Below are 25,923 nucleotides of genomic sequence, written 5' to 3'. Positions count from 1 at the left end.
ATAATTTGGCCCTAAATAAGGCTGCAGACAGAGCATCTGTGAGATTTCTGTGGACTTTGGGTTTCTCATCATTTTCCATAGTGCAGTGCAACCCCTCTCTGTACTCTGGCTGCACTGATCAATATTTCAATGGGTCATTAACTGTGCTCACAGCTATTTATTCCTTTATAACCACCTCAGAAAGGCCCCATATGTCAACCTCCTCAATCGTGTATCTGTGTTGGGTTTGGGACTGCAGGTCAAATTTAATATACATTTAGCAAATCCAGGCCTACCATGACCTTTGGTGTCTTCATCTGGAAGGTGATGATAGTACTGTTAACGTTTACGCAGGTCATGAGGATGAAATGGTCCCAGGTATGAAGCACCAGCACAATGATGCTCAATGTCAGTTTGAGTGCCTTGCTCCCACTAGTATTAAATATTCGGCAGGGTTCTCCCAGGGCAGGGAAAGAGTGCTGGGGTGTAAATACATGCTTTCTTAGCTTTAATGGGGGTGGTGCGATGCCCAGAGCTGATCAAACCATGAGTGTCAGCTTGTAGGTGAACCTCAAGAGAACCTAAGTATTGGCTGCACATCATTGTTGCAGGGGTTATATACACATTTTTTTCCCCTTGTTATTCCATATTCTTTAAAACCCACATTTTGAACACAACACTGTAAGTCAATTATACTCCAATAAAGATGTTAAAAAAAAACCCCACATTTTGAAGAAGCAAGGTACAATTCTGCCTGTTAAATTTCAGCTACTCTTAAGGCTCTCAAGTGCACTGCTCTCTGCAGTCACATTTTATCTATACAATTCTGCTTGATTTTAGTATTAGAGCTAAGGTATATGTGCTAAAAATGCTTTCTGTGAGTAGCCAGAATCCATAGGGGGAGTGGCTTGGCACTGGAATGCAGTTCTAGATTTCCACTAGGTCTGTCTCGTACCCACATTTTTTTTCTCATATATTTGGGATGCTTGAGTGATTTAGGCTGTGATCAGATGTGGCCAGGTGACCTGAAGGATAACACTTTACAAACCTTAGTATGACCTCAGTATTCACAGATACACCTCCTTTGGGCACGAGAGAATTGTCTCATATTCACGACCTAGTCCTGGGGTTTATAAAAATAGAAATATTAGGCCAACTTATATTTTTAGAAAGCGCTACCTCCGTATCTTCAGAAAAATAATTTATGATATGTGCAGAAATATGTCTATAAGAATGTTCATTGCAGCTGTTTATAACAGCAGGAAAAAAAGAAAATTTTAATTATCCATAATTATTGAGACATCAGTTTGTTTGTAACCTTCACAAAAAATAATTCCACTTCAAATGTCAGTCGAGAAGAAAACCCTCTAAAGCCACTTCAGTCCTTTAAACTCTTCTCGAGCACATCTAGAAATGCCTCAGGAAAATGGTCAGTGGCAGGGCCAGAGGGGAAAGGGCCATATTTATAAAACATAAAATTTACTCCTGGGAATTCCCTGGCGGTCCAGTGCTTAGGACTCTGTGCTTTCACTGCTGAGGACCTGGGTTCGATCCCTGGTCAGGGAACTAAGATCCCGCAAGCTGCATGGCAAGGCCAAAAAAAAAAAAGCAAAACATTTTTTCAACTACACTTCAATAAAAAATAAATTTAAAACATTTACTCCTGTCAGAAACACTTTAAACAATGGGAAACGATCACACCGCCCTGTCTCTCCAATGTTCTTGGTAACAAGTGACAAGAGGGAACCGCCACACCTGGGAGGCGATGGGGTGGTGTGAGGGGTTGGGAATCATGTTGATATTTCCACCTGAATTTCAAATTGCCCTAGAAGTCTTGGGCTTCATCTTTAAAAGTTAACATACATTCTGTTTTTTATTCTACAATAACCCATACTTTATATTAATAGTTAGGAAGTTGGACACTATTGCTATTAAGTAACATTGATGCCCCAAGAAGCTGTGCTATGTTTATCCTGGGCTCTGAGAAGCCAAGGGTCAGTTACCCCAGTTTCAAGCCTGAAGCTGAGTATAATGTCGCCTTTATTAGAAACAGTCTCTGACACTCTATCTCAGAAATATCTGCACTGATGGCCCCTGGGCCAGTTGTAACTCTTAGTGAGGTAGTAATGCTGGCTATGGAGCATGTCGGGGGCAAAGGGGAGAACCCAAGAGCAGATGAAGAGGGCAGGTGGCGGGGAGCCCTCAGGAGAAGCACGGCAACAACCTGGACATGGAGATGACCTTGGTCCTGGAGATGATCAGCCTATGCAGCTTTGTCTCAGCAGGAACACGGCCACTCTCCTTAGAGCTAGGCATGCACATAGGAAGAGCGTCTGATTCCGGGCAATGAGGCAGGTGTACCACAGATAAAACGTGAGGATCAGCTCATTGTTCTGGCTGTAGTCACAGCTGGAATGAGGAGGAGGAGGACCCAGTCTAGATACTGGGCTGTCTTAGAGGAGGTGGGAAAGCAGGGCTCAGTCTGTCAGGCACTTGGGGCCAGAGGAGAATTTCTCTCTTGGTTTCTGACACTTACATAAGATAAAAAAACACAGGCACTTAGAGACCCTTGCGGGGGAGGGAGGGGGACAGATGAGTAGGCTGGCTTTTGAGGGGAGAGGGGATTCCGTTCAGCTCTGCCTAAAATCAGGGGCTTCCTGCTTTACAATGAAGACTGGAGAAGATGGTCTCCCACCTCCATTGGCAGCCCCTGGACCTGACTGGTTTTAGGAGGAGGCATCAAGGATGACACTAGGACTGAGACCACGGACTGCTGCTGGGTGCAAGGGCCAATGAGGACCAGCAGAAGGGGAGAAGAGCACAGGAGAACAAATATTAAAAAAAGAACACAATCTCAAAGGCAGAGGGGTTTGAGCATAATCACTAGCCAAGGAGTAAAAAAAGGATTACTCAGAATTGACTGTATTCCTGGCAGTGTGAATTGTCGAAGGAAAGCGAGAGGTTGGCTGAGCTTTCTGTGTAGTTTCAGCTTGGGGATAATGAGACAACATTTGGTTAAGGCTAAAAATGTTCGGGCATAGATTTACTGTGAATGAGTCACACACAGACGATCAGCTTGAGGTTGAAAACAGGTCCAGGATTTTTTTTAGAGCTTCATAATTCACTACAATGTCTTGGTCTCCCAAGGAGATAGACAATTCCTCATTTTTTTTTTATGAGAAGAGAAATATGGATTTGTTTTTGTACAGGAGGCCTGGTTCCCTTCTCTCACTGTCATTATTTTGAAAAATGAAACATAGGGACGTCCCTGGTGGCGCAGTGGTTAAGAACCCACCTGCCAATGCAGGGGACAAGAGTTCGATCCCTGGCCCAGGAAGATCCCACATGCCACGGAGCAACTAAGCCTGTGCACCACAACTACTGAGCCTGAGCTCTAGAGCCTGCGAGTCACAACTACTGAGCCCACGCGCCACAACTACTGAAGCCCGCATGCCTAGGGCCCGTGATCTGCAACAAGACAAGCCACCGCAATGAGAATCCCACGCACTGCAACAAAGAGTAGCTCCTGCTCACCGCAACTAGAGAAAGCCCGCACACCGCAGTGAAGACCCAACACAGCCAGAAAATAAATAAATGTTCCTTAAAAAAATAAATAAATAAAATAAAAATGAAACATAGTTAGACAACTAAAATGGGTTGCATGAGATAGGTGGGCATAGGCTGAGGAATTTATGACTTTATGAAACTCCTTTGAAGTCACATAACTGCATCTGTCAATTTTACATAATAAAACTGACCATACAAGTAACTTTTAGGGGGTATAAAATACATATTCAAGAAATATGTATAATACTATATAAAAAGGACTATATTCCTCACCGAGACATCTTTTAAAGGATTCATTTAGTTAAAAATGGGATATTTTTGAGACAAGCATGAGAAAAATATTTGTATGTAACTAGGTTTCTTAATGCTCACTGAGAATGTCTAAATGAATAATTCTCTTCTTAATTCTCATTTTCCAGTCATTGGAAATCTAACAGCTAATTCCAGGATGAACACTGGAACCTTTATAGGACCTACTGAGTGGAAATATTTGATGGTCCTGAAGCACAGCTAGCCCTCTAGCCTCTGCAAGAGATGTCTACTGGCTATACAGACATCTCATCCCAGCTCTTCAGGGATGGCTTAAGTTTGGAGAATAGGAAGCATACTTCCTGAACTGTCCAGGAAAGTCCATATTGTAGAGTTTCCCATGTATGCTTTCTACAGGAAGCTGGTAAAATAATTTGCTATACTCTGATGCTGTGGATAGAGGCTTCATCAGCACCATCATCATCATCATCATCAATCATCATAATTTTAAAGACTTGACAGATTCACGAATATAAATATATTCATTCTTATATGTTTATATATGGATGTAGTACTGTGTTAGGTATTGCACAGCCGCCAAGTCAGCTTTAAGTAGCTGCCATCACTGCAGGGAAGATGAAAGTCAGGCAAGTCTGCAAGTACACCAAGCAGAACATGACTGGTACAAGGTACAAGCCTTGAGCCAGCTCAAATGCTTTCTAAACATATGCTGACACTATAAACAAACAAACAAAAATCATAGTAGCAACAGATGTACCAAAAATCAGGGATTGTAAGACAAGTAGGAAAGATTACAGCATTATGGGGAAAAAACCAACTCTTAAAGCTTGTGCTAAGTAGTTGATTAATATTAGATTTTAGAAACCCAAGGGAGAACTCTGTGTGAGACTGTTGCTTGTACTGTCATCATGTCAACATCTTGCTATTTCTATATTCAAAGAAAAGCAATCTTTTAATAAACCAAGGACATTTCTCACATTTCAACCTCCATTTTACCTGCTCTGTTATATATAAAATTGTGACTGATTTCAAAAGTATAGCTGATTAATGATTATAGCCATCTCTACAGATGAGATGGATCAAATGAGATAATAGATGTAAATGCATTTGGAAAACCATCAAACTGTATTTAAATGTGAGTTGTCATTTATGTCTATCTACTCTTGTAGTTTTATAGATATTTTAACATCCTTCATTATTCTACTTTTTAAAAAGTTCTTGAATATTCTCCAGACTAACTGGGAATTGTTTGGTTAATTTTTCCAAAATATTTTGTTGCAATTTTAATTTGATTGTATTAAGTTTATATATAATTTGGGGAGGACTGACATCTTGACCACAATAGGTGTTTTAATTTGATAACATATGTTGATCTCTTGTTGATTTTAGTGTATTTTAAATTTCAGTTATTGTATTCTTCAGCTCTATTTGCTTTGTTTTAAAATTAATTAATTTGGCTGTGTTGGGTCTTAGTTGTGGCATGTGGGATCTTTGTTGAGGCACACGGACTTCTCTCTAGTTGTGGTGCGTGGGCTCTGGAGCACGTGGGCTCAGCAGTTGTGGCGCATGGGTTTAGTTGCCCTGCGGCATGTGGGATCTTAGTTCCCTGATCAGGGATCAAACCCGTGTCCCCTGCATTGGAAGGTGAATTTTTAACCACTGGACCACCAGGGAAGTCCCTTCAGCTCTATTTTCTAACCCAATGCTTCAAATTCTTACTGTGTTCATCCATTCTTCTTCCAAGTACATTGAGCATCTTTATGATCGTTACCTGAACTCTTTATCGGGTAGTTTGCTTCTATAATTTGGCTTTAGTAACTCAGTGGAGATTGTGCCATTAACCGAGAAGGGAGAGATTGGTCACTTCCTGTTTGTCCTCACATCCTTTCCCCATCATACCCATGTTATGCTCTATGCCATAAGACTCCTTATTGCCCAGGCTTCATTGTCAGATGGATTTTGGTTCGGCCAATGGAGGCAATGGCAGAAGACTGATTAGCAAGAGGAAGGGAGAAGCCAGGTGTCTTCCCTCTCTGTCTGCATCAGGTATCTCTAGCCGAGGTTTTGTCTCTTCTGTGACTCCAGCTTCTGTCAGTCTTCATGGTCCCATCTCTCCCTGGACAGCACTGGCTTCCGGATTCTGATGACACCTCCACCTCTCCTTCCTTCCAGCCCTTCATCAGATGATGGTGACTTCCTGCTGTGGCTAATCTGTGGCTGCTCCACCATCTCCTGTCTCCATCACTTGTGTTGTCAACTCCTGGTATTAAATCCTCTCTGTTGGAAAGACCTAGAGAGACTCTGTTTTCCTGATTGAACTCTAACTAATACACCTGGGTTAGAACAGCACTGGTTGGAAGGAGAGGGGAAAATAGTTTCCTGAAATTTGAGAAGTCTTTTAGATATCAAAGTGGAGATGTCAAGAAGTGACTGCTTGATGGGAGAATTATAATACTGAGCATATTATATGCCATATTATAATATTCAGCAGTTCTACTCAGAATTGTCAAGGAAAATCAGGACATACAAGGGTCAACATGAGTCTTGGAACCAGACAAACAGATTCATTTCCTGTTTTACTACTTACTGACTATATCAGTTAGAAATATAGCAAAAAACCCCGCCAAACCATATGTTCATGTTTATAGCTTGACACTATAGAAATGTAATGCAGCTAACCTCCACACACCCAAAAAAGTGGGTATGTCGAGAAGGAGATTGGACATGAACCCAGAATTCAGGGGAGAGGTGAAGAGATGCCAATTTGCGGCTCTTCAGCATATAGATGACAGTTAAAACTAGGGCTGGATTATGTAACCGAGGGAGAAAACACAAGAAAGAAGAGAAAGGGTCTAGGACTGCCCTGGGGAATTTTGACACTCAAAATTCAAATGGAAGAGGAGGAATCTGTGAAAGAAAATATGATAGACTTGGGACTTCCCTGGCAGTCCAGTGGTTATGACTCCACGCTTCCAATGCAGGGGACACGGGTTTGATCCCTGGTTGTGGAACTAAGATTCCCACATGCAATGTGGCAAAACAGTAAAAAAATAAACAATAAAATAAAATAAATAAATAAAAAGGAAGAAAATATGAAAGACTCGTCCAGAGAGGTAAGAGGAAAATCAACAGATTTGGAGTTGCTGAAAGAAGAGAGGAGTTAATTGAGAATGCGAGGCTATTTCAAAGGATTACAAGATACAGAGTGATTAATATGAGAAGAAAAAATCCACCAGATTTTGTCAGCATAGAGCTCTCCCAAGGCCACAGCAAGAGCGGCTTTCTGGGAGGGGCGTGGATTGGAGTGAGGTGAAAGAAAACAAAAACACCTTTTGTGAATGTCACCTACACAGGGACTCTGAGGCTTTACTTCCCTGGCTGCCAGTTACTTCTCTGGCTTGGCATTAGATCTCCTTGGACTTGTTATAACAGGACCTGAGGATGCTTGCCTTTGGTGTGAGATGCTTCTAACCCTATAAGTGGTGGGGGCAGAGGGGGGGTGATGCATGTGACCTTCTCAGTTCAAAAAATGAATTTCTTGACTTTATTTTTTCATTATTTTCTTATTATTTTATTTTATTTTTGCGGTATATGAGCCTCTCACTGCTGTGGCCTCTCCCGCTGTGGAGCACAGGCTCCGGACGCGCAGGCTCATCGGCCATGGCTCACGGGCCCAGCCGCTCCGCGGCATGTGGGATCTTCCCGGACCGGGGCACGAACCCGTGTCCCCTGCACTGGCAGGTGGACTCTCAACCACGGCGCCACCAGGGAAGCCCTATTTTTTTATTTTTAAAAAAATTATTTATTTTTGGCTGTGTTGGGTCTTCATTGCTGCACGCGGGCTTTCTCTAGTTGCAGCGAATGGGGGCTGCTCTTCGTTGCGGTGCACGCAAGGGCTTCTCATTGCAGTGGCTTCTCTTGTTGTGGAGCACGGGCTCTAGGCACGTGGGCTTCAGTAGTTGTGGCATGCGGGCTCAGTAGCTGTGGCTTGCAGGCTCTAGAGCGCAGGCTCAGTAGTTGTGGCACACGGGCTTAGTTGCTCCGGGGCATATGGGATCTTCCTGGAGCAGGGCTCGAACCCATGTCCCCTGCATTGGCAGGTCGATTCTTAACTACTGCGCCACCAGGGAAGTCCCCTTGACTTTATTTTTAATAATAGAAATGGCCCATGTGTGAGACACATGGGCTTGCCTGGCAGGATTGGGGCAGTGATGTTGGAGTTCTGAATAGGTACATGTGCTAATGGTTGTCTGATCTTGGAGGAAAGCCTCTCCACTGGGCCATGAAGATGAAGGCTGAGAACACTGTGCATCTCACACACGAAGCCACGCCCTCTATACTCTTAGCTATTGTTTAGCCCGATGTTTCCCAGACTCCTCTTCATCATTGTCCCTTAAGGAACCTGTTTAGGCATCTCTTCCTAACTGCTTCTACTCCATGAAATTTCGAACCACAGATATGCTGTGTCTCTGTTTATGTACTATTTGTATATCTTTGTTTACATATAAATGAGTAAATGTTTTTTCACCCTCCTAAAAATCAAATTTATTGTGATATCACTCGTGTTGAGAATGCATGGTCTTAGAATAATTATTTATATCATCTAGAGTGGGGCTCAGCAATTTTTTCCTATAAAGAGCTAGAGAGTACATATATTAGGCTTTGCAGGCCATATACAGTCTCTGGTCTCTCACATACTCTTTCCTTCTGAACGACTCTTTAAAAATATAAAAATGATTCCTAGCTTGCTGGCTGTACAAAAACAATCTAGCTGTGGGCTAGATTTGACTCACATCTCAGTTTGCCAACTCCCTGATTTGTAACAATAAAAAGGGTCAAATTTCAGAGTTTAAATAATTTTGTGTGTGTGCAGATTTCTTGCATGGCAGTTTGAAATACGTGATTTTGTTTTAGGTTTAAAAGGCTACACAGAGTTCATTCATTTGCCAAGTAATGACTGACAATTTCTTGTGCAAAAAGTATAAATAATTTCTTCTTCTTTCTTCTGCGTGATGCTGATTTGCATGCTTTCCCTCTAATGTGGGTGAGGCTCCCCTGTCTATAACTTGGCCTGAGCTCCTCGGGGGCATGGGAGGGGAAGCTGGTAGGAGCAGTTACGAACGCACTCCGTAACTTCTATATTATGGCAAAACAACCAAGTAATAAGTGTTGAAATGAGCCAAAACAGCCAGCGATGTGCAGATCATGCCGTGGGTGATAATCAGGGGAAGGCTAGAGTGGTGTAGAGGGACTGGCTCAGGGACTGCGATTGGATAGAGTTGGGTTTGTATCTGCACTGCCCTTGGTCTAGCTGCATGACCTTGGACAAGTCACTTAACCTTTCAGACTCTCTGTGTCTTCCAACTGACAAGGCAGGTGATAATAAACCACCATTACAGAGGTGCTGGGAGGATGAGCTGTGGTCCTGATCCCTTACAACAGCTCTGTGTTTTATTGAAATGCATTCCCTGTGTTGCTGGGGGTGGGGCTCAGCAGAGCAGCTCTACGAGGCTGGGCTTCGGGATCCAGGCCAGCAGGGGTGGCCTGTCTCACTCGGGCCTGAGATTTCCTCCATATTCCAGCCAGACCACCCATTTTTGAGGGGGAGTCACTCTTGGAGACTCTGACCTTTTGGATTGGGGTGCGAGTTGAGAATTTACATTTTAAAGCCTCTCCATGACCTCCCATCACCTCTGGTTCCCACCCTCAGAAACACTGTTCTGGAAGGTGGGAAGAGAAATGTAGCGAGCAGGGGTCTCAGCTTTTTGTGTGTGAAGCAGCCCTTTGAATTTGGGGCAGCACTGTATGAGGGATCATAGGAATTGATCTGCCATTAGCAAGCCAGCAGCCTCTCCAGCATGATCCCATGACTGTATAACAATGTCTCACGCTGCCTTCAAAAGTGTCCATCACCTCAGTGGCAACTGGTCTGCCCCTTAGAATGATGCTTCTGTTTGAGCAAAACAGTTACTGTTCTGACCACACTCCTCAATGTACCTGGGGGGCACAATTGTCACGTTCTTCCTTGGGGTCCTGTTTGACTTCTTGCTGAGCCCTCACCTTATTCCCAGCAAGTTGCGCTCCCCTCTACCTTGCTCTGCAGTGCAGAGTGTCAGCTGACACTGGCTTGGAATGTACCCCTGTTGAAGGAAGAGCAGATCTTAAGCACGACCAACAGTTGGGGGTCTATTTGTGCAGCAACTATTTTCTGGGGCTCTGGGGTTGAGAGCCTTGGACATAGACACATAGACAGATGTGGAGGGAGAGAGATGTGCAGAGCCCTAACGTGGGAGTCGAACTAGAGACATGTGGGGCACCATTCAGTGAGGTGCAAGAGTGAAATATTTCCATGAAAGCCTTTTTCACAGGAGTCAGTGGTTGCAAACAATTCCCAGGCCAAGTTAAGGCCTCCACTTCTTGCTTCTCTGATGCCTTACGGGTGGGAGGCTGTGTTGCATGTGTGGACTGAGTCCACACACACACGGATCAGCTGGGTCGTCACAACAATGCTGGAGCTTTCCAGCCGTGGGTCTGGCTTCAGGAGTTCGGGCGTAAATTGAGACGAGTCCTTAGAATTCACTCTGTTCCTCCTCTGGGGCATGTTCCTCCTCTGAGCCACAGGAGTTTGTCCTTGTGGTTTCTCTCTCTTTTCTTTGTTGTTGAAAGCACAGCGTGTTCATGTTAATTGGATTTGTCTGACTGAAGCTGCTTTCATTATGAATGTAAAATGACTATTATTATTTACAAGAATTCCAAACAAAAACATACTCCTTATAAATGAATGTAAAGTTAATGTTGTATAGAAATGGCATAATTTTAAAACTGAAGACACAGACATCTGTCAGTGTTTTTGCCATCTGCATGGTTTTGGAGGCATTAGGTGGTTAAATGAATTGCCCCCAACATACCAACATTTCGCAGGCCCTGGAGTGAAACTCTGATGTTTAAAAAAGGTTTCCTTTGAGTTTTTGCAGAATGGAGTACCAAGAGGCAGGGTTTTCAGTCCTGCACCCAGTGCTGCTCAACACATGGCCTGAGGACTGTGACAGTCAGACAACGCTTTGTGCCTGGTCCATGAGGACACTGAGTATGGAAATAGTTAGCGCACGTTTAGAGTTCTGACAGCAGTTTGGCATTGCTGCTGCGTCTAAGTGCTGACCAGTGGCTTTGTCTTTGAGTGGAATGTAGACCAGTCTGGTGGTGAACTTCGTGATGAGTTGCATGTGGTGTGAGCCACAGAGTTGTCATGCCCGGTAGGGCCACATGAAAAATTGGAGATGAGTATCCTGAGCTTGCGGAAACTGCTTTAAACCCTCTTCTTCCATTTCTGTCAACATACTTCTGGGGGATTCATTTTTCTACTATGAGTCTGTGAGTCTTATTAAGACAAAACACAGAAATCACTTAGATATACCTTATTTCCTGTGAATAGTGCTGTCAATCCAATTGCAGATGGCAAATGCCTAGGAGGTGAGCACAGATCTGGACACGAGAGAGGAAGCCAGCGAGTCAGGAGCCAGGACAGGTCTGGGCAGGGGTGGAGCTGGGGCAGTGAAGTTTGAGGGTGAGGAGTGGGGCACCCTGTACTGCCTCCTTATTGGGGTGTGGGCGATGAACAGAGAAGAGCTGGGGAGAGGAAGCCGGGGATAAGAACCTGGTCTAGTTATACCTCCCATATTTTAATCTTGCAAACAGTCTAAGAATGTAGTTGTTCCAAGCTCAGGCTTCAAAATGGATAAAAACAAGCGCATACGAATCCCAGCATGCCCATTATCCATTGAACAGAACACCTGGAGGTTAGCTGCCTTCTCTAGGGAATGAAAATAAAGGTTTTCTGGTGAGGTGCTTATGCTAACTGCTACCCATGGTGCAGTTAGAGCTTGAAATAGCACAAGGAACTGCTGGGGGTAGGAGGGGGATTGTATCGAAGTTTGTTTGTCTTTGAATTATAGTTAGGGCCACAATAAAACACAAGGAGGGAATGTTCTGCAAAAACTAGGAAGTTAAAAAGTATTTTTATTTCAGAACGTTTCAGTTGGTGCTAAAATGTCAATTAAATCAGCAGATGGTTAGCTATTCTTTTTTACAAGTTCAAAGATACGACTTGAGAATTAAGAAGACTGACAAATCCTGTAGACTTCTATTGCATTTCTTCATTTAGAGATATGAGACATCTTTCAGTCAATTTTATAAACATTTGCCTTCTGCCCCCCAAGCCCCCTATGTGCTTGGCAATGAACCAGTTGTGGGATCTGGGGCACTGGGATAAATTCATATGGTTTCTTTTGGTTCGACTGGATTATTATCTCAGCTTTTCAAACCGATGGGTGATCCTTATTTTTTTTTTGGCTGCGTTGGGTCTTCGTTGCTGCGCACAGGCTTGCTCTAGTTACGGCGAGTGGGGGGCTACTCTTCGTTGTCGTGCGCGGGCTTCTTACTGTGGTGGCTTCTCTTGTTGCGGAGCATGGGCTCTAGGCACACGGGCTTCAGTAGTTGTGGCATGCGGGCTCAGCAGTTGTGGCACATGGGCTTATTTGCTCCACGGCATGTGGGATCTTCCCGAACCAGGGCTCGAACCCATGTCCCCTGCATTGGCAGGTGGATTTTTAACCACTGCGCCAGCAGGGAAGTCCAATGGGTAATGTATTTTTTAATTATGTTGCAAATGAATGAAGTGAAAACAGAAAACTTGTCCGAAGTCACCCAGGTAGGTACTGGCAGAGTTGGAGCTGGAATTCAGGCTTGTTCACTGGATGGGGTTGACATGGGGTCTTGCTCAGATACTCTCGTTCACTGCTGAAAGCATCAAGTCACGGAAAATCATTTAACAGTCACCAGGCAAGTCAGATAGGAGCAGGACACACTAACAGAAGCCAGTGTGTCTTATTTACTGGTGTTTAGACCTAATCTGGAAATAGCAAGAAAGCAATAGAAGCCCTTATCTCTGATAGAGGCAGGGCAGGGCAGGCCAACAAATTATGATGAAGATAGAAACAGCAAGGGGGCACTGGCCTCGTCTGGTTCTCTTCTTATTTATTCTTGACAAATGTGATTTATGAATCCCAGTTCTTTTGTCCCATTAGAGAATGGAGCTATCAGCTTCCGGCCCTGACGCCATAATTTTGTTCTAAGCCGTTCTGTCTATTCTTCTGCATTCCCTGGCCACACTTGTGCACCTGCTTGTCAGTTCCATAAATCATTATAGGTAAGCAAATCCTTCTCTTAATCTTTTGGAAAGATAATATGACCAATATTTTCTGAACATATTCTTGCCAGGCTTGCTCTGGGGAGATAAATGGGGCCCGTCTTGATGGTGCATCACTAAACAATAGCGTGATTTATGAGAGACGTGGGATTTGCTCATTGTGGCTCTCCCAAAGACTTTTCAAATGTCTTGGAAGAATCACGGTAAGTTGAAAGAAGACATAGTAAAGATTTTTGACAAAGGCTTTATATGTAGGATTTCTGCAGCTGTTTCTATACACCAAGATGAAGTAGAATGTAAAAGTTTTTTTTTCCCTTTTTTTTTTTTTTTTGCAGTAGGCGGGCCTCTCACTGTTGTGGCCTCTCCCATTGCGGAGCACAGGCTCCGGACGCGCAGGCTCAGAGGCCATGGCTCACGGGCCCAGCCGCTCTGCCGCATGTGGGATCTTCTCGGACCGGGGCACGAACCCGTGTCCCCTGCATCGGCAGGTGGACTCTCAACCACTGTGCCACCAGGGAAGCCCAGAATGTAAAAGTTTTAACACAGTCCCTTAAATTATCTAGATTTTTTTTTGAGAGATGAGTCTTAGTTATATTTTTTTCTGTAGTTTTACACAGACTCCACCAAAAATGTCTCAACCAGAAAGGCACCTTCTAGCTCCCAAAGACACATATTATGCAGTCTGCTTCTAGAATGAAGGGAATTTAACTAAGATACAGGAATGTATTCAGCCTGTGAGAAAGCCCTTTACTATAGCATAACCATGGTCTCGCACAACTAAAGCAAGGAAATATCAACAGAACACATTCCAGCATAAACGTCAGAGATAGAAAGTGTGTCGTGGTTGAGATATGGCTGTGGACTTAAACACGGGTGGGTTTCAATCCCTCTTGTCCATGGAGTGAACTTGACCTCTACTGGGTGCCTGGCTTAAGATTACTTGTCTTGCTCCCTTGTAAAATAAGGATAATGTGTGTGTATCTCAGAGTGTCGTAAGGATGACAAGAGATGTTATCCTGGCTTTCCATGAAGCATTTTTTTCCTCCTCGGTATAGAGACTTGGACGGAACAAACCTACTCCTCAGTTTATAGCACGTGATTATCTTGATTCCCTGCACAGTCTCTCTTTTATTAATTCATTTATTGTCTCTTTCATCTCTCATTTCATATCCTGTGTCCTGCTCCCAAGAGACACCCACTCCAGGGGAAAATTGGAGGGATCACATCATGGTGTTTAAATCATCTGACCCACTGCCTTTTGCTCATCAGAGTAAAGACAGCTGAGTTTCAGTTCCCAGGGCTGTCTTTTTAATTTAGTTCCATCCACAGAATCTTAAGAATACCAAGATGATAAGCTTCAGTGTTGGCAGAATGAGTCTGGGACCTAATTTTTTTCAGGATAAATAAACACACACAGAGACACATGCTTTTCTTTCTTTTTCCTTTTCAGGAGATATCATGGGATTTTGTTTTTGTTTTTGGTAAGCATTCACTTATGCCAGTTTTTAAAAACTGCCCCTTTTCTTTTTGCTGTTGGAATAAGGGGGGGGGGTCTCTGATTTGGTCTTTACCACTAGTCAGGGGTGGGACTTGATGCCCTGGGTCCTGCTCTAAATCCATGCAGTTTCTGCCTGAATTCCCTTTGGAGGTGGAGGTGAATAATTCCTAGCCCAGTTCATTCTGGGTCTCTTGGCAGGGGAAATGGAATTTTTTTTTTTTTTAATATCCACTGTCTTTTTTTTTTTTTTTTTTTTTTTGGCCACGCAGCGTGGCTTGTGGGATCTTAGTTCCCCAACCAGGGACTGAACCCATGGTTTTGGCAGTGAAAGTGCAGAGTCCTAACCACTGGACCACCACGGAATTCCCTCCACTGCCTTTTTCTTTCTTAAATAAATGGAGTTCGTGACAATCTCTAGTGCCCATTATCTACTGCTGTTAGAGCATGCAGGGATTTCCTTTTTGGGGACTAACAGATTATTGGTGCCCCTCTATTCTTCCAGGATTGTTTTCTTGGGGTTGCAGGATGCAATCAGATGACAAAGAAAGATCCCGAGGAAGGTGAGAGTTATGTGGGTGGCTGGTACAGCACCCCGATTGCCATGCCACCAGAATGGCGGCATGGCAATTTACAAAACAAAACAAGTTTTTATTTTGTAAATCTTGAGGCTATTAACAAATAACGTTTCGCAATTTAAAAAAATTTCATTACAGACTGTACCCTATAAAAGGAGTCTTTTCATGCCTTTAATTCTATTTAATTTGATATTTATATTACTGCCATGGGTTTTTTTTCTTTATTAAATTTTTTTTTCTGGCCCATAGTTTCACTTTTAAAATCTCTGTACCATTTTAAGTTAGGAGTCTGTCTATGCAGGATGCAGCTGGGTTTACATTTTGACCAAATCTGAGAATTCTCCCCTTTTGATAGGGGAATTTACCTCAGGTCATTTGTTTTCTAATAGAAATATTTAGCCTTTGACAACTTACTTTTCTGCTTGCTTGTCTACCTATTTCCTTTTTATTTTCTTAGTCACTTGCTAAGTGTATGTCAAGCTTTGTTTTGCTCTTATTGTTCAACTTTTCTGAAACATTAATCTCTTTCTCCAATTTTTAAATTCAATGACTCAAGGTCCTTATGTCATTCTTGGGATTAAGATTTGATTATATTTCCCCCCTCGCCATACCATTTCCTGATCTTTGATACTCTAATTTGGGATTATAAATCTGGACTATTATTACTGTTGAATACTTTTCCTTATGTTACATATCTGTAGCTTTGATTCTGGGTTTTTTTTTTTATGAGCATCAAAACAGAATTCAATTCTGATTCCTGTGTTTTTAATTCCTTGCCATGATTTCTCAATGACTTCTTCATTTTTTCCAGTGAGTTGTTATCCTGAGTCCACACTTTAGCCTGTTGCTTTTCTCGTTTACTGTACATTTAAAAAATAGAGTTGATACGTTGTACTTTAGTGAGATCATAAATTAGATTCGTTATAAAAATTTCTTTTGTATCTTATAGCAGTTTCTTTCAATGTTTGCTGAATCATGTACGAAGTAGCGGGCAGGGGAGGTGAATAAAAGGTGGGTCCCAGGTGTTTGGTGTGAGCAACCAGGCAGAAGACATGCCATTTGGATATTCCATTTTGGACAGGTGAAGTCTGAGATATCTCCTAGATCATCCTCTGGTGGTATATTAGGTTTAAAACTCAGTGGAGGTAAAGGTAGTTGTCACCTATGTAAGGGTCTTATTTAAAACTATAGGACTCTCGAGTTTATCAAATGAGGATAAAAGGAGAGAAGAAAAGACCCAGTCCTGAGGAATACCAACATTTAGATTTTGGATAGAGGAGGAAGAGTCATAAAGAAGCAAAGAAGAAACCGATTATGTAGGAGGAAAACTAAGACATGATATGTTACAGAATCCAAGAAAGGAAAGTGCTTAAGGCCACTTGTTGGTTTTGGTGTAGCATGAAATTAGCCACTTAGACAATCTAGACTTGCCAGTCAAAATAAACTTCGGCCAGCCAAATATAAAGTTGAACACGAAGTGGATGGAATAAAGTGAATAACCATCTAGTTAACATTTGGAATATCAGAAAAAAATAACCTGCCTACTCTCTAGCATCCTTCATTCCTCCTGTGAGGATGGGTAGCATAATGGTTTTAGAGACTTAAAGTGTGTCTGAATGTCTGGTTCTGGAACCATGCATTGCTCACCCATTCTAGCTATAGCTTAAATAGAAAAAGAAGTTATTGACTACTCACGGAATCAGGCGTGGAGGCTCTGAAGTCAGGAAGAAAACCAAACTTACATTCTCTAGGACTCCTCACATGTACAGTCCCATGATGACTGGACACCCACCCCACACTTCTCATCAAGGACAGTGACCTGCCTGTTGGTGGGAATGTAAATTAGTGCAGCCACTATGGAAAATAGTATGGAGGTTCCTTAAAAAACTGAAAATAGAGTTGCCATATGATCCAGCAATCCCACTCCTGGGCATATACCCAGAGAAAACTATAATTCGAAAAGATACATGCACCCCTATGTTCACAGCAGAACTATTCACAATAGCCAAGACATGGAAGCAACCTAAATGTCCATCAACAGATGAATGGATGAAGAAGATGTGGTGCATATATACAATGGAATACTACTCAGCCATAAAAAGGAACAAAATAATGCCATTTGCAGCAACATGGATGCAACTAGAGATTATCATACTAAGTGAAGTAAGTCAGAAGGAGAAAGACAACTACCATATCACCTATATGTGAAATCTAAAATATGATGCAAATGAACATCTCTATGAAACAGAAAGTGACTCAAAGACAAAGAGAACGCACTTGTGGTTGCCAAGGGTGACGAGGGTGAGGAAGACTCCCTAAGAATTGGGAGTTTGGGATTAGCAGATGCAAACTACTATATATAGGATAAACAAGAAGGTCCTATGGCATAGCACAGGGAACTATATTCAATATCCTGTGATAAACCAGAATGGAAAAGAATGTATATATGTATAACTGAGTCACTTTGCTGTACAGCAGAAATTAACCCAACATTGTAAATCAACTATACTTCAATAAAATTAAAAAATAATAATAATTGAAATTAGCCTTAAAAAAAAAAAAAGGACAGTGACCTGAGACACTGCTGTGAAATCCTCTGATGTTACAGTTTCTAAAAGATTGATATTTCTCTCCCAAGCTCCCTCTCCCTTTCCAATAAAATGGACTCTGTGCTGCATCCTTCCATGTCTTGTTTTCCTCATGGAAATCTGCAGGGCTGTCTGTTTTACTTCCTGTGTCCTAACTGCAAGGAAGGCCAGGAAAGCAAGTTCCCTGGTTTCCATCTTGCATTGGTGGGTCTCACAATGTGGAAAATCAACAAAGTATAGGAAGGGTGTTCAAAAGATGCTGGAAAGCTACAAATAAGATAAATACAGGAAATACAATGAATCCCAGTAAGATCACCTAAAGCCTCGGTTATGGGAAAACTGAGAAAATAGTCCTGATCTATTTTTGTAATCAGTCTATGTTGTTTATTCTCATAGCATTTTAAAAGTTAGTTATCTCGCTAAAAATTTTGACTTTTAAAGCACATGAAAATAATAAATGAGCATGATTCTTATTTTTTCTAACTTGCCTATACCTATCTTTTCTTCTTTTTATTTAATCCTTTCAAATGTCATTGTCTGAAACAGACTCTGAAGTGGTGATTTCAATGTAGGAGGTTTTCTGGGGGATTTTCTTGGGTACAACACCTGTAAAGATGGGAGAGTATTAGCACTGGGCAGAGGGAGAAATAATAGCACCACCTCCAAGATGTGAGAGCATTTCTTTTTTTTTTTTAATTAATTTTTATTGGAGTATAGTTGCTTTACAATGTTGTGTTAGTTTCTGCTGTGCAGCAAAGTGAATCAGCTATACGTATACATATATCCCCTCTTTTTTGGATTTCCTGAACCAAAAATAAGAATCACGTGTAAAAGAGCTCTGTGATGAAGTAAGACTGGAAAATGCTGGGTTACACGAAGTAAAATAGGTTTTCCTTTCTTTCTTTTCTTTGTTAACAGAATTTATGCATTGTGAATCTTTGAGACAAGTAGACAGAGTTTTCTAATTCATTTTACCATGAGGCTCCTTTCTTTTTTTTAAGCAACACACTTTTGGGAAATGCTGGATTACACTAATTCCACTAGCGCCAGGGGATTTACAGTCGATGTACATGGAATTAGCTGTCCTCCACAGACCTGACCTTGATGTTCAGACAATCCTCCATTCTTCTTTACTATTTAAAAAATTAATATAACTCTTCTCTTATGAAAAAAGCAATGTATTGTTATTAGAAGATTTACATAAATGAAGGAGTGACCAAAAGCACCCACAACCTTACAATCTGCAGATCACTGATAAGACCTGGATGCATATTCTTTCAAAACTTAAAAAAATGCATATATATTTATAGTTACTAAATATGGGATTGTGCCTTAATTTATTTTGTGCCCTGATTTTTCAATGAACAATACACAATAAACAGATTTTCATTTCCAAACCATACACTTAGAGGATCATTTTTAATGTAGTATAGGTATATTGTAATTTATTTAATCCATTCCTTATTTATTTATTTAGCTAGCTCGGTGGCTGCACCGAGTCTTAGTTGCGGCACATGGGATCTTCATTGCCACGTGTGAGATCTTCATTACGGCATGCAGGCTCTTTTTAGTTACAGCATGTGGGTTCTTAGTTGCGGCATGCGGGATCTAGTTTTCTGACCAGGGATCGAACCCGGGCCCCCTGCACTGGGAGCGTGCAGTCTCAACCACTGGATAACCAGGGAAGTCCCAATCCATTCCTTAATGATCGACATTTAAATCTGCCTACAGTGTTACTATGCAAACATTTCCCTTATTAAAAATAGTGCTGTAAGAACATTCCTGTGTCTAAATCTTTACATACTCCCTTAACAAGTCTCCCTTAATTTAAATCTCCCTTAACAAATCTCCCTTAATCTTAGAGAAGTTAATTTAACTGCCTCATGCTTCAGTTTTCTCATCTGTAAAATGGGACTTTTAATAACATCTATCTCTTGAGGATGTTATGAGGATAAAATATAGTGTCCTTTTTTATCTTTCTTTATAGCCATTGTTTTAAAGTCTATTTTGTCTGAGTATTGCAACCCCTGCTTTCTTTTCATTTCCATTTCATGAAATCTTTTTCCATCCCCTCACTTTCAGTCTATGTGTGTCCTTTGCCCTAAAGCGGGTCTCTTGTAGGCAACATATTGTAGGCTCTTGTTTTTTTTTAATCCAATCTGCCACTCTATGTCTTTTGACTGGAGCATTTAGTCCATTGATTTTTAAGGTAATTACTGATTATATGTATTTACTGCCATTTAAAACCTTGTTTTCCCATTGATTTTGTATTTCTTCTGTCCCTTTTTTTTTCTTTTTGTTTTTCCTTTTGTGGTTTGATGATTTTCTTTTGTATTATTTATGTTCTCTTCTTTTTGTTTTTTGTGAATCTATTGTATGTTTTTGATTTGTGCTTACCCTGTTTTTCAAGTATATTAACCCCTTTCTACATTTACTTCTCTTAGACTGGTAGTCATATAGGCTCTAGGGGAAAAAAATCTACATCTTCTTATCCTCATCCCCCACATTTTATGATTCTGATGCCCTCTTTTACATCATGTTTCGTGTTCATCCTTTTCCTGTCATTGTGATTATCGTTCTTTCACAGAAATTTTTTTATTTTATTTTTTAAAATCTGTACTGGCTTATTTAAATGATTTACTTTCCAATTGTGATTTTCTCTTTCCTACGGATTCTTACTTCTTTTCTATTTAGAGAAGACCTTTTAATATTTCTTTTAGGATAGGTTTAGCATTTCTGTATTCTTTTAGTTTTCGCTTGTCTGAGAAATTCTTTATCTCTCCTCCTATTCTAAATGATAATCTTGCTGGGTAGAGTATCCTAGGTTGCAGATTTTTCCCTTTCAGGACTTTAAAAATATCTTGCCACTCCCTTCTGGCCTGCAACATTTTTGTAGAGAAATCAGCTAATAGCATTATGGGGGTTCCCTTGTAATTAACTCTTTGTTTTTCTCTTGCTGCCTATATAATTCTCTCTTTAACTTTTCCATTTTTATTATAATATATCTTGGTGTAGGTCTGTTTGGGTTTATCTTGTTTGGGACCCTCTGTGCTTCCTGTATCTGGATATCTGTTTCCTTCTTTAGGTTTGGGAAATTTTCAGCCATAATTTCTTCAAATAGATTTTCAATCCCCTTTTCTCTTTCTTCCCCTTCTGGAATCCCTATTATGTGTAGGTTGGCATGCTCTATATTATCGCATAGGTCTCTTATGTTGCTTTCATTTTTTTTTTTTTCATTTGGCTTTCTGTCTGCTGTTCTGATTGGGTAATTTCCATTATTCTATCTTCCAGTTCACTTATTTGTTCTTCTGCATTATTTACTCTGCTATTCATTGCTTTTAGCTCAGCTCTTGTCTCTGCAAATGAACTTCCTAATTTTTCTTGGTTCCTTTTTATAGTTTCTAGTTCCTTTTCATAGTAATCTGCATTTCTAACAATAGTCCTTAATTTCTTCAGTGTTCTCATTATCTCCTTTTTGAACTTGGAGTCAATTAGACTGAAGAGGTCTGTTTCATTGCTTGTTCTTTCAGGGGAATTCTCTTGATCTTTTAATTGGAAGTGGTTCCTCTGCTTCTTCATTTTTACTTATATTTCTTTTGCTCTATGAGTTGAGGAGAAACAATTATCTACTGTGGTCTTGGAGGAATATTTATATGTGGGAGTGTTCCTGCATAGCCTGCATGGGTTTCAGATTTTTGGTGTGAGGCCCGTTTTTACTATGGATGCCTGCCGCCTCTTTCCTCAGTGTGTGCTGGCCGTTATCCGCTTGCTAGGTGGTGTGACTGGTGTTGTGGTGACCAAAGCCTGCCCTCGATGTTGAGCGGGGCCTCCTCCTTGCTCTGTGGTTGTCACAGCCCTGTCAGGGGCTGGGTCTGCTCCCTAGTTGTTGGAGTGGAAGCCCCCAGATCCATTTCTGAGCTGTGGCGTGAGCTAGGTAGGATTGGCGTGCTCCCACTGGGAGAGGAGCCACTGAGTATTCCTCTGCTAGAGCTGTTCACTGGTGAGTGTGCTCTGTGGTGTCATCTGTCACCCGTTGTGTGGGCTCACAAAGTACACTGTCGTTGGCACTGCCCTCAGCCCTGCCTCAACCGTGGGGAGGCCGGAAATCGGCCCTGGTGTCCCTGAGGCATTGTTTTCACAAGGCCACCAGCACAGATCCACTAAAGTCAGGTCCCAGGACCGTGGTCCTCCTGCCCCTGGACCCACTGTGGGGGCTATGGAAGCAGCTCAGACCCTGGCCCGGCCCGGTCCCCATGTGCACGTGCTCACAAAACCCCACAGCTGCTAAGGCCAGACCCGTCCCAGCTGTGGGAGCACTCGTTGTCCCTTTGGAAAGCCAAAGGCAGCAGAGGTATAAGTCTGCAGCTTGCGCAGCTGCGGGGAGAGATTTCGGCCCTGCTTCCTAAGTCGCGAGGCCCCAGGCTCAGCTGTGTTTTCAGCCCTACCTCTGCACGTGGGCAACCCACTGGCATCTGTTCCCAGGGCCTCCAAGGCACCAGCACCCAGGCGCCCGCCCCCACCAGTGGATGGGCGTCTCAGGCTAGGGCACACAGGGTGGTGGCATGGCTGTCTGTGCAGGTCTCTCTCTGCATGCCACAGACCAGTTGTTTGACTCTCCTCTGAAGCTCCCTTTCTGTCCTGGCTTATCTCCCTGCCAGTGAGGGGGCCTCCCAGGGTGCAGGGACGTTTCCTCTTTTTCAGCTCCCTCCCAGGGGTGCAGGTCCCATCCTGCTTCTTATTATTTTATTGCCATACTTTATAATTTGTAACCTAACCAGCTGTACTCACCGTTGCCTTTATTCGCTGGCTCCTCAGATGCTGGTCAGGGTTCCCCACCCTCCCACCAGGTCATCCCTACATGACAAACATAGCCTGCCCTGTGCAAGTCCCAGTAAGCCCAGGTCTCTAGGAGCCTAAGGAGGTGATCTGGGGGTTGTAACCATCATGAGTGCCCCACAGCCTCATATAAGTCTGCAGGGACCGAGCCAACAAGAGAACACCCCAGTCCTCAACCCCCAAACCCCACAGGTTTCTGGATGTGATATACTGGGAAGGGTATGCATTGGTGGGTACTCTGCTGGCTTTAACCTCTCTCTCTTTGTAAAAGGAGAAAGATGGTGTGTTTGTGGAGACCTTTTCTTCATTGGTGCAGACTGATCTTTCTTGCCACAATTAAAACACAGTTGGGGGACTTCCCTGGTGGCCCAGTGGTTAAGAATCCACCTGCCAATGCAGGGGATACGGGTTCAAGCCCTGGTCTGGGAAGATCCCACATGCCATGGAGCAACTAAGCCTGTGCGCCACAACTAGTGAAGCCCGTGTGCCTAGAGCCCACGCTCTGCAACAAGAGAAGCCACCGCGATAAGAAGCCCACACACCACAACGAAGAGTAGCCCCTGCTCGCCGCAACTAGAGGAAGCCCGTGCACAGCAACAAGACCCAACACAGCCAAAAAATAAATAAATTTAAAAAAAAGAAAAAAAATTTTAAATGCTTAAAACAAAACCAAACAAAAAACCAAAACAATAATACACAGTTGGGGTGTGGGGTAAAGGGCTGTTTTACCCTTAAAGCCCAGAACACTCCTGTTTGTTGTGGAATCTCTTCCTGTGAGCTCCCAGAGTGGCATATGGGAGGTCACAGCACATCCGATTGTGATTAGACTTGCTATGCTGGAAAAAAATTGAAGGCTGAGCCACAGGCTGGCTCTAAGAAGCTGCCGTTGGGGGTGGAAAAGTCTCTTATTCACACTCTTGGGATGACTTGTCAGAAACCTGGTGTTCTGATCTCCCCTCCAAAGTCCCAGATCTGCCTGACCACTGTCCCCCCACGCTGATCCTCCTCCCCATCTGCTTTACTCAGGCCCTTGAATTCTTCCTTTAGATTTAGCTTCATCGTACGAAGGAATCTGGATGGCCCCTCAAGTTTTTGATCAATACCATGTCTGAATGGAAAGTCTTGGCTCGAAACCACTTCAACACTAACCTGTTCTGTCTGACTCTTGAGCCTGCTGTACACCTGCCTCCACAAGGCTCATGGTAAATCCCTCTTGTCTGAACAGAGGACCCTTCCAGCTTCCTGTCCGTGTGTGTAGTCCTCTTGGCCTCACCCCTTTAAGCCAGGAAGTCTTTCCTGGATGTGGACATTTAGCCATAGAAACAACAACTTTAACCGTTGGCTCAAGTCCCCTTGGAGGTTCCCTCTCATTCTGCTTCTGTGTGTATGGTCGTTTCATGCTTTTCTCTCACTGCAGACTGGATCAGGTACCCACTTAGGAGACAATAATTGGTGGCCAGGGGAGCCAGCAGTTACAAACATGACAAACCCAGGAGGCTCATGTATACAGAGTGGTGGGTGGAGGAAGTGGGGGAGTTTGATGAAGAAGGGGCAGATTATCCCTTACTGATCATTACAGTAGGGATGCTTAGGCCGGCAGGAGAGCAGATACTAGGCATTCGTCAGCTTTTGCTGTAGTAACAAAGAACCCAGGTCTCAACAGAATAGAACGTTTATTGCCTTCTGAAATGAAATGAAGCCTGCGAATTGGCTGCGATTCTGGAGGGCTTTCCTGGGCTCAAGGCATCTTCTCATTCTAGGACTCAGGCTAAAGCAGTAGCCTTTCTTTTCCATGCTGTTCTCATGGAAGAAGAATGCAAGAGGCCAAAGTAAAGGAAACGAGCACATTCAAAATTTCTGCTCATAAGTGGCAAATATCATGTTTGTCCACATTCTAGTGATCCACTCCAGTCCTGTGTCTAGCATGTCAGTGGGGGAGCCTGGGAAACACTCCAAGTCAGGTGTCAAGGGCTGTTGATGAATGATCTTCATCACTTATTGTGTGGGAGGGAGCAGGTGGAGAGCGTGAATGGGACTTAGGGCAGGACCACACGTGCAGACTCCTCTTTCAAGGAACTGGACATTTAAAGAAGTGGAGATGGTGGGACTTCCCCAGGAGTCCAGTGGTTAAGACTTCGCCTTCCAATGCAGTGGGGTGCGGGTTCAATCCCTGGCTGGGGAGATAAGATCCCATGTGCCTCGCGGCCAAACAAATCAAAACATAAAACAGAAGCAATATTGTAACACATTCAATAAAGACTTTAAAAATGGTCCACATCAAATAAATAAAGAAAGAAATAAAGAAGTGGAGATGTGGTCAGTTGTGAGGGTGAATCGTAGATCAAGTTTTAAGTTTTTTAATGGAGAAGACTTTTCTGCAAAGAAGTTGGAGAAGACAGATGGCGGAAGAGTAAGACTCGGAGATCACGTTCCTCCCCACAGATACACCAGAAATACATCTACACGTGGAACAACTCCTACGGAGCACCTACTGAACACTGGCAGAAGACCTCAGACCTCCCAAAAGGCAAGGAACCCCCCACGTACCTGGTTAGGGCAAAAAAAAAAATAAACAGAGACAAAAGGATAGGGACGGGTCCTGCACCAGCGGGAGGGAGCTGTGAAGGAGGAAAAGTGTCCACACACTAGGAAGCCCCTTCGCGGGCGGAGACTGTGGGTGGCGGAGTGGGGGAGCTTCGGAGCAGCGGAGGAGAGCACAGCAACAGGGGTGCGGAGGACAAAGCGGAGAGATTCCAGCGCAGAGGATCGGGGCCGACCGGCACTCACCAGCCGAGAGGCTTGTCTGCTCGCCTGACGGGGCGGGCGGGGCTGGGAGCTGAGGCTCCGGCTTCTGTCGGAGCGCCGGGAGAGGACTGAGGTTGGCAGCGTGAACACAGCCTGCAGGGCGTTAGTGCACCGCGGCTAGCCAGGAGGGAGTCCGGGGAAAAGTCTGGACCTGCCGAAGAGGCAAGAGACTTTTTCTTCCCTCTTTGTTTCCTGGTGCACGAGGAGAGGGGATTGAGAACGCTGCTTAAAGGAGCTCCAGAGACGGGCGCGAGCCGCGGCTAAAAGTGCGGAGCCCAGAGACAGACATGAGACACTAAGGCCGCTGCTGCCGCCACCAAGAAGCCTGTGTGCGAACACAGGTCACTATCCACACGCCCTTCCGGGGAGCCTGTGCAGCCCGCCACTGCCGGGGTCCCGGGATCCAGGGACAACTCCCCCGGGAGAACACGGCGTGCCTCTGCCGCCGCAGGCCCGCCCCGCACTCCGTGACCCTCCCTACTCCCAGCCTGAGTGAGCCAGAGCCTCCGAATCAGCGGCTCCTTAACCCCTGTCCTGTCTGAGCAAAGAACAGACGCCCTCCGGCAACCTACACGCACAGGCGGGGCCAAATCCAAAGCT

The sequence above is a fragment of the Pseudorca crassidens genome, chromosome 10 (assembly GCF_039906515.1).
Source record: "Pseudorca crassidens isolate mPseCra1 chromosome 10, mPseCra1.hap1, whole genome shotgun sequence".
Classification (NCBI taxonomy): Eukaryota; Metazoa; Chordata; class Mammalia; order Artiodactyla; family Delphinidae; genus Pseudorca; species Pseudorca crassidens.
This window is presented reverse-complemented; position numbering follows the sequence as displayed.